The 12,587-nt window shown below is 53.7% G+C and overlaps 1 protein-coding gene across 4 annotated transcripts in view; it reads left to right on the forward strand.

The window, feature by feature from the left end:
- Positions 1-12,587, forward strand: part of pknox2 (pbx/knotted 1 homeobox 2) — a 78,596-nt gene that overhangs the window by 21,846 nt on the left and 44,163 nt on the right. The window contains exons 1-2 of one of the 4 annotated variants that reach the window (XM_080508315.1): positions 11,966-12,028; positions 12,111-12,132. The exons of 2 other annotated variants lie outside the window; for them this stretch is intronic. The gene's annotated coding sequence lies outside the window, so the exon portion shown is untranslated. Of the gene's footprint in view, positions 1-10,550; positions 10,934-11,965; positions 12,029-12,110; positions 12,133-12,587 lie in introns of those variants that run through there. One more of the 4 variants, XM_080508316.1, reaches the window with a different exon arrangement.

Raw genomic sequence — 12,587 nt, forward strand, 5'->3', positions numbered from 1 at the left:
TTGTAGAGTCACTGTTGTAGAGCTACTATAGTAGAGTTACTGTTGTAGAGTCACTGTTGTAGAGTCACTGTTGTAGAGTCACTGTTGTAGAGTTACTGTTGTAGAGTCACTGTTGTAGAGCTACTATAGTAGAGTTACTGTTGTAGAGTCACTGTTGTAGAGTTACTGTTGTAGAGTCACTGTTGTAGAGTCACTGTTGTAGAGCTACTATAGTAGAGTTACTGTTGTAGAGTCACTGTTGTAGAGTCTTTAAAAGATCCACAAAGTTCGAAAACCTTCCAGGAACCAGTGAAACGAAGCGTCCAATCAGAGACGAGCTTCAGCAGCGGGTCAGAAGCGTCCAGAGACGTTGGCTGAAGGTCGTGAAGGAACCTGGTTCTGTTTGTTAAACCTGGAGCCGCGAGCGCAAACATGGTAAAAAAACAGGATTCCATCCAATTAATCAGCCAGAATGAATGAAAGATTTTCTTTTTCCTCCCTGATTTAAATATGTAAGAATTTAAATTGAGATGAGTCTGGAACTCGTTTCCTCCTCGTTGATATTGTTGGTATTTATGCTAAAATGCTGCAGTTTGATTGTGTTGAGCAGGACGACCGCTCCTCCACCACACGTTTTTATGTTTTGATTCAGTTTTTTTCTTTGTAAAACACAAACTTAACGCGTTTCTTCATGTCATCCAGCAGAAGCAGCAGCGTTTAGCTCGGCAGCTTCCTCTGTGGAGGTTTTCTGCCGTTTGGACACTAATTGGTGCAGGAGGAGGCTTTGTTCCCTCCGCGGCTTCGCTCAGACGAGATAATTACGTGTTCGCGTCGCCGCGGCTGCGGCGTCGCCGATGACGGGAAGTGAAATATCTCCTTTAGAAACGCCTGACACCAGAACAAACATTTTGTCACTCCGTGATGAGTAAACCACTTTTACTCACTTCAAGCGCTTACAAGCGGGTCTCCGTGTTGCTGCGGCGACTTTACCAGTCAGTCGCGCGCCGCTAGCTCGCGGGGCTGGTCAGCTAGCGCCGTAAAACCGCCAGTCGCTTCGCGAAACCAGGCGGAGAGCGCCGTCGGAGCGTTTCTACGTTATCGCCCGTCAAATAGTCCCCAAAGGGTTTCCGTCATATCTGAAATGTCTCGCTATGCTAGGCTAGGCTAGGCTAGGCTAGGCTATGCTATGCTGTGCTATGACCTTCGACTAGAAATAAAAAAAACCCTCTTTAATTAGCAGTTGTGCCCCCAAAATCCATTGTCCACAACATGGACATGTCATTTGTGTAATTTGACGCCAGCGTCTTCCTCTGGCCAGCTGCTGCTGACTTTGACTCGTCCTCCGTCTCTCCTGTCAGATCAGATCTTTTCTGCTCGAATCTTAAAGTTTATATATATATATATATATATATATATAGATTCAGTGGCTGCTTCTACCTGAGAACGATCCGAGGACTCCAACGCTGTGTTCTGGTTACAATGGGGGGGGGGGGGGGGGGTCTCTCCACACCACGGTGGTCGACTGCGATCCGGTCCACGCTGAGCCGTTTGTCTCTTCCTACTCGGACTAATCGCACAGCCATTTCCCCCCCTCACCCACCCCCCCCCCCCCCCCCTTTACCCCCCGGCCCCCCCACACACACTCCCAGAACCTCAACCCAGATTCCCCACCAAGGATTGTTTTACGCTTAATTTTGTTAGACTTAATGAGATTTCCCTAATTAAATCTCCTCCTGGTTGGAGACCCTCCCCCCCCCCTCCCCACTAAACCCCCCCACCATCCCGGCCCCACGTAGAGATCGTTACACAAATAAAGCTTGTTTTTGTGAAGAGCGGCGGACGGCGGGCTCGGGGAGATGTTATTCTCTGGATTTGTAATTTCGCAGTGAGACGCTCTGATGCTCCGGAGACGACTTCTTCATGTCTAATGAGGACGTCATCTTCGGGGTGGGGGCAGGGTGGGGGGATGAAGAGGAGGGGGGGGGGGGGGGGGTCACATCAGTCTGAGCTGCTCGAGCCAAATCATGCCGGCAAACCGAGCGATGGGGTTTCCACATGCACGTTATAAGCTGAAAGGGGGGGTTCTGCAAGGGTGAGGGAGTGGAGGTGGGGGGGTAGTGGGGGGGGTTCACTGTTGACAGCAGCCACTTGCCCTGCTATTGTGGACAACTATTGGGGGGAGTCTGTCATCCCTGTTTCCCGTTTGAGCCCTGGACCCCCATGCCAGTTCCTTGGCCAAAAACTCCATTACCTCCCCCCCACCATTTGGCCCCCCAAGCCTGTGTCCATTGTCAACCCCCCCACCCCCCCCCACTTCCCCACCCCGCCCTCCTTCACCCACCGAAGCCTGGGGTGGGCAGCGAGCCCGCTTCAGACGCAGGAAACCCAGAGTGATCAGGTTTCTGCCACCTGTCATTCAGCTTAGGAGGCAGGATGGGGGGGGGGGGGGGGTTGTGGGCCGGGGGGGGGGGGGGGGGGCTCTACAGATACCATGGCAATCTGGCAGCGAGCCTGCAGCCTGCTATTGTTACAATGGATCCCCCCCCCCCCCGAGCAGGGTCCCACCGCGGCGCTACTGCTTCGTCTTCCACTTTGCTTAAATCCTGAATTTAGCCTGAGGCGGCCGACCTCCTCAAGATGGCGCCGCTGTCGGCGCGTCACAGGCGGCGCCGCTGAGGCGTCTAATGTTTTATATCTATGCTTAAACCTACCGTCAACACCACACGACTTAATTATACACACATGAAATTAAATCTTTAGAAACACCTGATTGAAATACAGACATACACTCGTAGTCATATTAGCGCCGCTAGCATTAGCCCTGCTAGCATTAGCGCCGAACAACAAATCGGCGATATACGAACATGGGAGGTCGGTCTTGGTCGGGCTCTTAAACTTAACAATGAACACTTTACCGAGCTTTTCCGTCCACCTGCTAATTGTGTCCCCCGGAAACGACGGCTTGAAATGTAGTTCCGGCCGAGGTAGCGCCGTCTGGTGGGGTGGGAGGAACCAAAATTCCAAAAAACAAGAAAAAATTAACAGTGCATCGCTAAAGTGACGGCGTCACAACGATCACATTTAACGGCGTCGGAACGACACTCGGAAACGACTGCTTCCTGCCGCGCAGTCGTTCCACCAGGTTCTTTATGAGCGGGTGACCGCATTGCGCCGGCTAATCTTCTGGGCCCATTTAGCAGATTGTGTTTTATGATGAGGTTGACTTTATCTTCTCGCTGAAAAGCTCTCCGAGGTGCGATGAAGTCACTGCCCCGTTCATCCGCTGGAAAAGCTTCAGCGACATTAAAGCCGCCGCCGGCGTTTCACTGCAACAAACCCAGGATTTGTTCAACCAAGACTGGCGGGAAGTAGCGCTGAAGCTAACCCTTAGCTTCTCCTAGACATAATGCGTGTATTTCCGTTAGCTGATGTTGGGAATTTAATGTAAATATTTATTTACATTAAATTGTTTTAGCGTCTATTACTGGTAAACCGACACGTTTGATATCAGACCATCAAATCACCGCAGTAGAATAATGGACAACCTGACAGAGATGAAGAATAGAATAGAGTAGAATAGAATAGAATGGTCCTCCATTGTCACTCTGCAGCAGTGGAATGTCATGAGGGCAATAAAAAAACAGAAAAAGTAAAATAAATAAATACAAGATTGTGAAGACATAAAATATTAAGTATTAGATATTCAAATATTAAAAAGCAAATCTAGGAGGAGCAAGCAAAGGTATTTACAAAAGGGAGTGAAGCAGCTGCAAATTGGTCAGCGGGGGGGGGGGGGGGGGGGGGCGTGCTCTGAAACCTGTGCTGCAGGCTGTTTGTTTTGGATTTAGTTTAGGAGTGTGTGTGTGTGTGTGTGTGTGTGTGTGTGGGGGGGGGGGGGGGGGGGGGGGGAGGCTGCAGTGTAGAAGAGGAATGGGCCCAGGGATGTTCCCTGTGGGATGACCAGTGAGTTCTAGATCCAACCAGCAGTGACGGGCGAATCGATCCGCTGAGGAGCGGCTTTAGCTTCAGGAGCGGCATGAGCATCATTAGCAGTATTAGCAACATGAGCAGCATTAGCAGTATTAGCAACATGAGCAGCATTAGCATTATTAGCAACATGAGCAGCATTAGCATTATTAGCAACATGAGCATCATTAGCATTATAAGCAACATGAGCAGTATTAGCATTATTAGCAACATTAGCATCATTAGCATAATTAGCAACAAGAGCATCATTAGCATTATTAGCAACACGAGCATCATTAACAATATTAGCAGCATGAGCATTATTAGCAACATGAGCAGCATTAGAATTATTAGCAGCATGAGCATTATTAGCGACACGAGTAGCATTAGCATCATTAGCAGGTGTTTGAGGCTGAACTCTGGCTGCTGCTCTAAACTTTTCTCGGTGTTCGAGGTTGGAGGGGAGTTTGTTGTAAAACCTTGACGCCGTGGCGGTGGTAGCGGCGGCGGCGGCGTGGCGCTGTGACCTCCCCCTGACTGGGTCTGAAGTTCCCGGTTATTGACTTCGCAGTGTGACGGCACATTTCCCATCAGCCTCGGCGCTGAGCGGCGGATCCATTCCTGGCGGCCGGCTCTTTGCCCCAGCAGCTCTAATTGTAATTATGTTGATTTAACTTGGACACATGCGCCCCCAGCCCCCCCCCCCCCCCACCCACCTCCACCCACCTCCATCTGAATGGAAGCTTATTAGTTTGAATATATATTTTTTTTATATTTATTTATTCCCATTTCTCAGGGTCCCTGTCGGCATTTCCAATTACTCTTGTCGTGCGGCTGTAATTGCCTCGGTGCTAATGGCCGCCAGACAATGGTGCTAAATGAGGCGAGGCCGCGAGGCTCCGAGCTCGACTTCATTAAGAGCTAATGGGATTTTCTAAGAGGGGCTGAAGACCCGACTCATCAAAAAGCGGGAGATGGAAGGAAAACAGAGCAGATGGAGGAGGACGACCCGTCTGCGGCTCCCAGGGTCCCTCACTTCCACCGCCGAGACAAAACCTGCGTCCCTCCGCCGACTCCAAACACGGATTTGTATGTTTCACAGAAACTATTTCTCGGTTTTTTTATCTGGCAGAGCAACACTGGCGGCGAGGAGGACGTCCTCCGCCAAGTCCTCCCACGTCTTTCACACCTTGTGCAGAGTGTGAGAAGCTTCTGGAGGACGACCCAGCGAAACCGCCTCAACCTGCACCGCCCAGCGCCGTCCGCACGCCGCGTCTCCGTCTCCGTCCGCTCGCCGTGTCTCCGTCCGCTCGCCGTGTCTTCGTCCGCACGCCGCGTCTCCGTCCGCACGCCGCGTCTCCGTCCGCTCACCGCGTCTCCGTCCCAACGCCGCGTCTCCGTCCGCACGCCGCGTCTCCGTCCGCACGCCGCGTCTCCGTCTGCACGCCGCGTCTCAGTCCGCACGCCGCGTCTCCGTCCGCACGCCGCGTCTCCGTCCGCTCGCCGCGTCTCCGTCCGCACGCCGCGTCTCCGTCCGCTCCCCGCGTCTCCGTCCGCTCGCCGCGTCTCCGTCCGCTCGCCGCGTCTCCGTCCGCATGCCGCGTCTCCGTCCGCTCGCCGCGTCTCCGTCCGCACGCCGCGTCTCCGTCCGCACGCCGCGTCTCCGTCCGCTCGCCACGTCTCCGTCCCAATGCCATGTCTCCGTCCGCACGCTACGTCTCCGTCCGCACGCCGCGTCTCCGTCCGCACGCCGCGTCTCCGTCCGCTCGCCGTGTCTCCGTCCGCTCGCCGTGTCTCCGTCCGCACGCCGCGTCTCCGTCCGCTCGCCGCGTCTCCGTCCGCTCGCCGCGTCTCCGTCCGCACGCCGCGTCTCCGTCCGCACGCCGCGTCTCCGTCCCAACGCCGCGTCTCCGTCCCAACGCCACGTCTCCGTCCGCACGCCGCGTCTCCGTCCGCACGCCATGTCTCCGTCCGCTCGCCGCGTCTCCGTCCGCTCGCCGCGTCTCCGTCCGCTCGCCGCGTCTTCGTCCGCACGCCGCGTCTCCGTCCGCACGCCGCGTCTCCGTCCGCTCGCCGCGTCTCCGTCCGCTCGCCGCGTCTCCGTCTGCATGCCGCGTCTCCGTCCGCTCGCCGCATCTCGGTTCCTTCAGTTCACCGAACCGGGATTCTTGCGTACCTTTACACCCCGACCTACGTCATACCTGCCTACGTATTTTATCACGATGACGCGTTAAGGATCCTGATACTCTGAGTATCTCCAGCATTAATCTGTAGCAGTGATTAGCATTAGCAACTGTTAGCCTGCTTGTGTCTCAGTCCTTCAGTTGTTTTGTCGTGAAGAAATTAGATCGTCTTCCTGCAACTGACGCCGACTTCAGCTGAACTTTATTAGTTCAATCATAAAACGGGTTCAGAGAGAAGCTTTGAAAAACGCTGAGTCATGTGAGTTTTCCCCCCGTCAGTGTTTGTTTTAATCCCAGATGAGTCCAGCAGATAATCTGAGCTTCAGCTTGGACCCAGCAGGAGCGTGGCGGCCCGGGGGTTCTTGTCGGTCCGGGGGTTCTTGTCGGTCCGGGGGTTCTTGTCGGTCCGGGGGTTCTTGTCGGTCCGGGGGTTCTTGTCGGTCTGGGGGTTCTTGTCGGTCCGGGGGTTCTTGTCGGTACGGGGGTTCTTGTCGGTCCGGGGGTTCTTGTCGGTACGGGGGTTCTTGTCGGTCCGGGGGTTCTTGTCGGTCCGGGGGTTGGTTCTTGTCGGTCCGGGGGTTCTTGTCGGTACGGGGGGTTCTTGTCGGTACGGGGGTTCTTGTCGGTACGGGGGTTCTTGTCGGTCTGGGGGTTCTGGTCGGTACGGGGGTTCTTGTCGGTCCGGGGCTGGCGGTGCGATGCTGGTTGTGATTTTAAGGCCGAGCTCCGGGTGGAACAGCTGTCCTCCAGCTGCCATCGCCTCTTGCCTCTGGGGGGGGGGGGGGGAAGGGAGGGGGGGTATTGAAAAACAGCCCCCAAACCCTCCTGGGTCACACTCCTGGTATGACGGTCTCCCTGGCAACTGGAGCTAAGACTGTGTGTGTGTGTGTGTGTGTGTGTGTGTGTGTGTGTGTGTGTGTGTGTGTGTGTGTGTGTGTGTGTGTGTGTGTGTGTGTGTGTGTGTGTGTGTGTGTGTGTGTGTGTGTGTGTGTGTGTGTGTACAGTATATATGTGGGGGGAACAATCTGTCCAGTGGGGGAACCTGGGGGTGGGTCATGTGGGTTTAAGGCTTTCACAGAGTCGATCTTCACTTTATCTGCACACACACACACACACACACACACACACACACACACACACACACACACACACACACACACACACACACACACACACACACACACACACACACACACACACACACACACACACACACACACACACACACACACACACACACAGCTATTCTGCTTCTTCCTTAAGCGACGAACCAGAGCTCCTCTGAATGTGCGGTGAGGGGGGCTGGGGGGGGGGGGGGGGTGGGGGGGGGTTGAGGAGGGGAGATCAGTGAAAAGAGGTGAGGCGAGGGAGATGGGGATGGAGTGGGGGAGGGACGGAGTGGGGGTGAGGGTGGGGTGGGGGGGGGGGGGGGTCTGAAGATGGAAAAGCAGGATGAATAGAAGAGGAAAGTGGATATGTGGAGATACTTGGCTCAGGCCCCGTCAAAATAACGGTCGTCATGCTAACCCTCTTTCCTCTGTGTGTGTGTGTGTGTGTGTGTGTGTGTGTGTGTGTGTGTGTGTGTGTGTGTGTGTGTGTGTGTGTGTGTGTGTGTGTGTGTGTGTGTGTGTGTGTGTGTGTGTGTGTGTGTGTGTGTGTGTGTGTGTGTGTGTGTGTGTGTGTGTGTGTGTGTGTGACACACACTGCAATCGAGCTGCTTCCACAAACTGAAACAAGCTTATTTTTTTTTCTTCTCACCAGAAAAGGCGAGCTGTTAACAAACTTCCATGAAAGGCCACCAGCAGGTCGTTTTTCTTTTTTTTTTTGTCTTACATCCAAAGCCGCCCCCCCAAAAGCCAACGTATACGCTGCAGTGGTTTCCTGGTAATTATCCTATACGCCGCGTTCTCACACTTAAAGTTGAACGCCGGCGCCCACAAACCTTCTGTGCAAAACACGTCGGCGAGGAGAGAAGAAGAAAACTGGCTGAGAGTTTGTGTCGCGTCGTACGACACAATGAGGCCGAGACAAAGACGCAGTGACAGGTGCTGATAGGGGTGTGAAGGGGTGTGTGTGTGTGTGTGTGTGTGTGTGTGTGTGTGTGTGTGTGTGTGTGTGTGTGTGTGTGTGTGTGTGTGTGTGTGTGTGTGTGTGTGTGTGTGTGTGTGTGTGTGTGTGTGTGTGTGTGTGTGTGTGTGTGTGTGTGTGTGTGTGTGCGTGCGCGTGCGCGAATATTTATGCTTTTTCTTACTTTCATATTTTTTTTTTACATGGACACTCTGGTCACTACCGTATTGTCTGGAATAGAAGAAGAAGCACGGCTCATTGAACGCAAAAGCCCCGCCCCTTTAGCCCGCGGTGGCTAAAGGCTAGTTAGCTCACGGCTAATGCAGCAGATATCTCTGAGTCTTCTCTGCTCAGGTCCCTTAAACAACAAAAATATTTGAATTTTTTTGTCACTTTATTAAAGAAAAACGTAGCCTACATATTTTGCAGGTGTTTAGAAAACGCGTGTGCATTTTTGTGTACATTTATTATTTGACAAACGTTTAGATTTTTTAATCTAAACGTTGATTTTTTAAACAGAATCTTCCAGAAACAACCTGTTGTTGCCCCGTCACTACAAACGTTCCATTTCTGCATAAAGAGGAAGAAATTAGGAAAAAAAAATAATAATAATTTCACCAATGCATCAAATAATCTAAAAACTAATCGAGCGATTAATTGATCACTGAAGTCACTTAGCCCCCGATTGCGACGGCGCTGCAGATCGTCGGACGGCGACTTCCGACCGTCGGAGGCGTTTCCTCCCGTCGGTCCAGTTTTCGGACCTCCGGATGACGGGACACACCCGCCGGTCGGCCGCCGTTACCATGGAAACAGACCTCATGCAAAAAGGTCACCGTCAGAGGTTTTTCCTGAGAAAAAAAAAAGGCAGGAGCGCACGTGTGTGCGTGTGCGCGTGCGTGTGTGTGTGTGTGCGTGTGTGCGTGTGTGTGTGTGTGTGTGTGTGTGCGTGTGTGTGAAACCAAAACAAGCAGTTTCACTCACCATTTCTCTCCACCAATATTCTTGCAATGATAAAAAGTGGAGGATTTAAATAGCACGGCGCGAGCCCCCGCTCTCTCTCTCTCTCTCTCTCTCTCTCTCTCTCTCTCTCCTTCCTCTCTTTCTTATTATTATTATTTCTTTCTTGTCTTTTGAAGTGGAATTGAAAAGGCAGAGTGGTGGACAGCCTGTGCGGCGCGGCGGCTTTGTGTTTCGGTGCAGATACGTCGCCTTCCTGCCCCCTCAATCACTGGCAGCTCCTTCCTCCCCCCCCTTCCCCCCCCCCCCCCCCCCCCCCTCCCCCCCCCCCCCCCCCCCCCCCCCCCCCACCCCCCCCCCTCCCCTCCCTCTCAACTCATTTTAATTAAGTCAGTCTCACTGGCATGGCAGGCAAAGATAATTGGAGAGGGTTTTTGGATGCCATTTACTCTAAATGACGCCTGTTTCTTGCCGTTCTCTCGCCTCCTCGCCGCTCCCACAGCTTCTCCTCCACGCCGCCACTCATCTCCTGGCAAGGAGGTACCTATCTCCCCTCCTTTTCTCCCGGCTCCCTCGCCTCCCATCTTATATTCAAATGTGAAACGTGGATTAACCTCTCGCGCGTGGCTGAGGGGACGACTTTCCCTGTGAATTGCAAATTTTGGCCAGCGCTGCAATTTATTTGAAATGGCAAATCAGGCAAAGCAATTTGCCGGCGATGAGGGTTTTTCTTTGAAGCCCCCCCCCCCCCCCCCCCCCCGCCCGCCAGGGGGGGTGGAGAAGTTAGTGTTTCCGGGGAATCTTCCTGGAAGTCGGCAGGCCGCGATCGGCGGACGAGGTGTCGGAGGAAAAACTCCGGAGGAAACCGGGGGCCGCGACGTCGTCGGCGAAGATCTGAGTATCCGTGTTGCCGATATCACTTCCACATGTCGGGAGCTGCTGCTTCCATTAAAAGCAGCCAGTTTGGGTTTATTGGAGGGGGGGGGGGTAACTCTCCCCCCCACCGCCTCCACCGCCACGAGCGTCCGGACGTATGATTGATAGGCGGCGCTGCGTGGTGGAAACACACACGTCGGAGCTAATCCGTGTTAGCGGCGCTCCCCGTGTCGCCGCTTGTCAGCCGGGGAGGATTTATCGGTGTGTGCGAGTGTTAAGTGTCCACGTGGGGCGGCGCCGTCCACCAGGCCCGGCTGCTGAGAGGGGGGGGGGGGTGGGGGGGGTGTAGGTCCCGGGCCACCCATCCAGCACAGCGCTCGAGGGAGATCCGATGTCTTCAGCGCTTTAATGCACTCCAGATGTCCCCTCGGCCCGTTGAGGGGGGGCGGGGGGGACGGGGGGGGGGGGGGGGACGAGCTCTGGATGAACAACACCAGTTATGTAACAGCTCGGTTCAGGTCCTGGTCTTGGTCCTGGTCCTGGTCCTGGTCCAGTTGCAGACGAGGCGTCACAAACGGAGCAGAACTGGTCCAAATCACGTCTTTTAGACGTCGTCTTCAGGGAACCGGAACGTTTTCTACGTCTTTCCTGGACGTCCACAAGACGGGATGTCTTGTGGACGTCCAGTCTGGTTCTCTGCATGATGCAATGAAAACACAAAAGTGATGACGCGGGAACGTCTCCAGGATAAACTCCGAACTCTTCTCTGGAAACACCTGCGGCTTTTCCACTTCGTCTCGGTTGGAACTTGTCAGAGTCTGTTCTTCTACTCAGACGTCTCCTGCAGGAACCTGGACGTCTGCAGGAAGTCCACTGTCCAAACAGTGTCTTCCTCGCTGGCGGTGAGCAGTTTGATGAGTTTGTTGAGTTTGTTGAGTTTGTTGAGTTTTCCTGGAGGAACACAGGTTCTTCTATGGTTTTTTTTTGTTGTTCAGTCCAGATTAGACGAAAGGTTCCCTCTAAAAGTGCTGGACTATGTTTAGGTTCCGTCAGCAGGAGAACCTCTCCCTCACCTCCCTGTGTCTTTAATTTGAGCCCCCCCCCCCTACACCCCCCACCCCCCCGCTGAGACGACGCCACGCCTCCCCCCCACAGCATTTCAGGGGAAATTTAATATGAGTTTGTTTGGTGTTTCGGAGAATTCCATTCAGCTGTCAGCCCCCCCCCCCCAACACACACACACACACACACACACACACATATACACACACACACACCCGACACTAAGACAAACAAAGCTTGTCCAGCCAAGAGCAGCAAACAGCGCCGGCGCCTCATTATTGCTCTTTTCATCTCAGACGACTCCGCTGTTCGTTCCTTCACTCCTCTACCTGCACATCGTTTTACGTCGTCTCGTCCTCCGTCAGCTCGTCCTCCGTCGTCTCGTCCTCCGTCAGCTCGTCCTCCGTCAGCTCGTCCTCCCTTCTTAACGGACGTCGGTTCCACGCCAGAGGCGTCTCACTACTTCAGAAGTTACCTGCCGCCGACGTCAACAGGATGTTCGTCTGCAACTCTGCATTAACGTCCACCTGATTTGTTGTCGTCTGCAGAGGAAGGCTTGAGGATGATGATGATGACGTTCAGCTTCATCACCCGACTTCGACCTCCTGCTGTGATTCGCCGGGAAACTGACGCGCAGCAAACCTTTTTCTAAATTTCGCTTCTTCTCACACCGGAACGTCGCCAAGTCACGTCGCTTTGATGCCGTCAGTGGGCGGAGTCAGCAGCACAAGTGGGCGGAGTCAGCAGCACGAGTGGGAGGAGCACAAAACCAAGTGTGAGGAGTCAGCAGCACAAGTGGGAGGAGTCGCAAAACCAAGTGGGGGGAGTCAGCAACCCCCAAGTGGGAGGAGTCGCAAAACCAAGTGGGAGGAGTCACAAACCCAAGTGGGAGGAGCCACTCAAACCTCCAAATTAATTCACATATTCCCTCAAAGGTCGGTCGTCTGTAGATCAGGTTTTTTCTCCAATGAGCATTTTGTTTATTTGATTATTGTTATTTTGCAATTTTAAATCCAGGCAGGAATCGAACATCATCACGGTACATTGATGACATCATCGGTCATACTGACGGCAACAACAACGAGACTTTGCTTGACGAAGGCGTCTCATTAGCATATTCCTAATCCATTCATAAACTCCTGTTTGGTTATTTTAATGTCCTTTTCCCTCCCGATTTCATACGGATTTCAAACAGCAGCTGAATAAAAGCACATTTTGACGTCCAGATATAAACTGTGACGCGCCGACGGGCAGTTTGGGTTCCGGTGACCTTGTGTGACCTTCCAGGAAGTCCCAGGTGGAACGACAACAACAACATTCCCTGACGCGTCGCGTGTCGCCGTCACACTCCGCCGCCATGTGACCGGCAGCCAGGCTCTGAACACACTCCTGCCCGCCGGCGTCGCCCTGCCAAGACACACACACACACACACACACACACACACACACACACACACACACACACGGAAAGCCACCCACCTGCTAATCCCCTTC

The sequence above is a fragment of the Blennius ocellaris genome, assembly GCF_963422515.1.
Source record: "Blennius ocellaris genome assembly, chromosome: 14".
NCBI lineage: Eukaryota > Metazoa > Chordata > Actinopteri > Blenniiformes > Blenniidae > Blennius > Blennius ocellaris.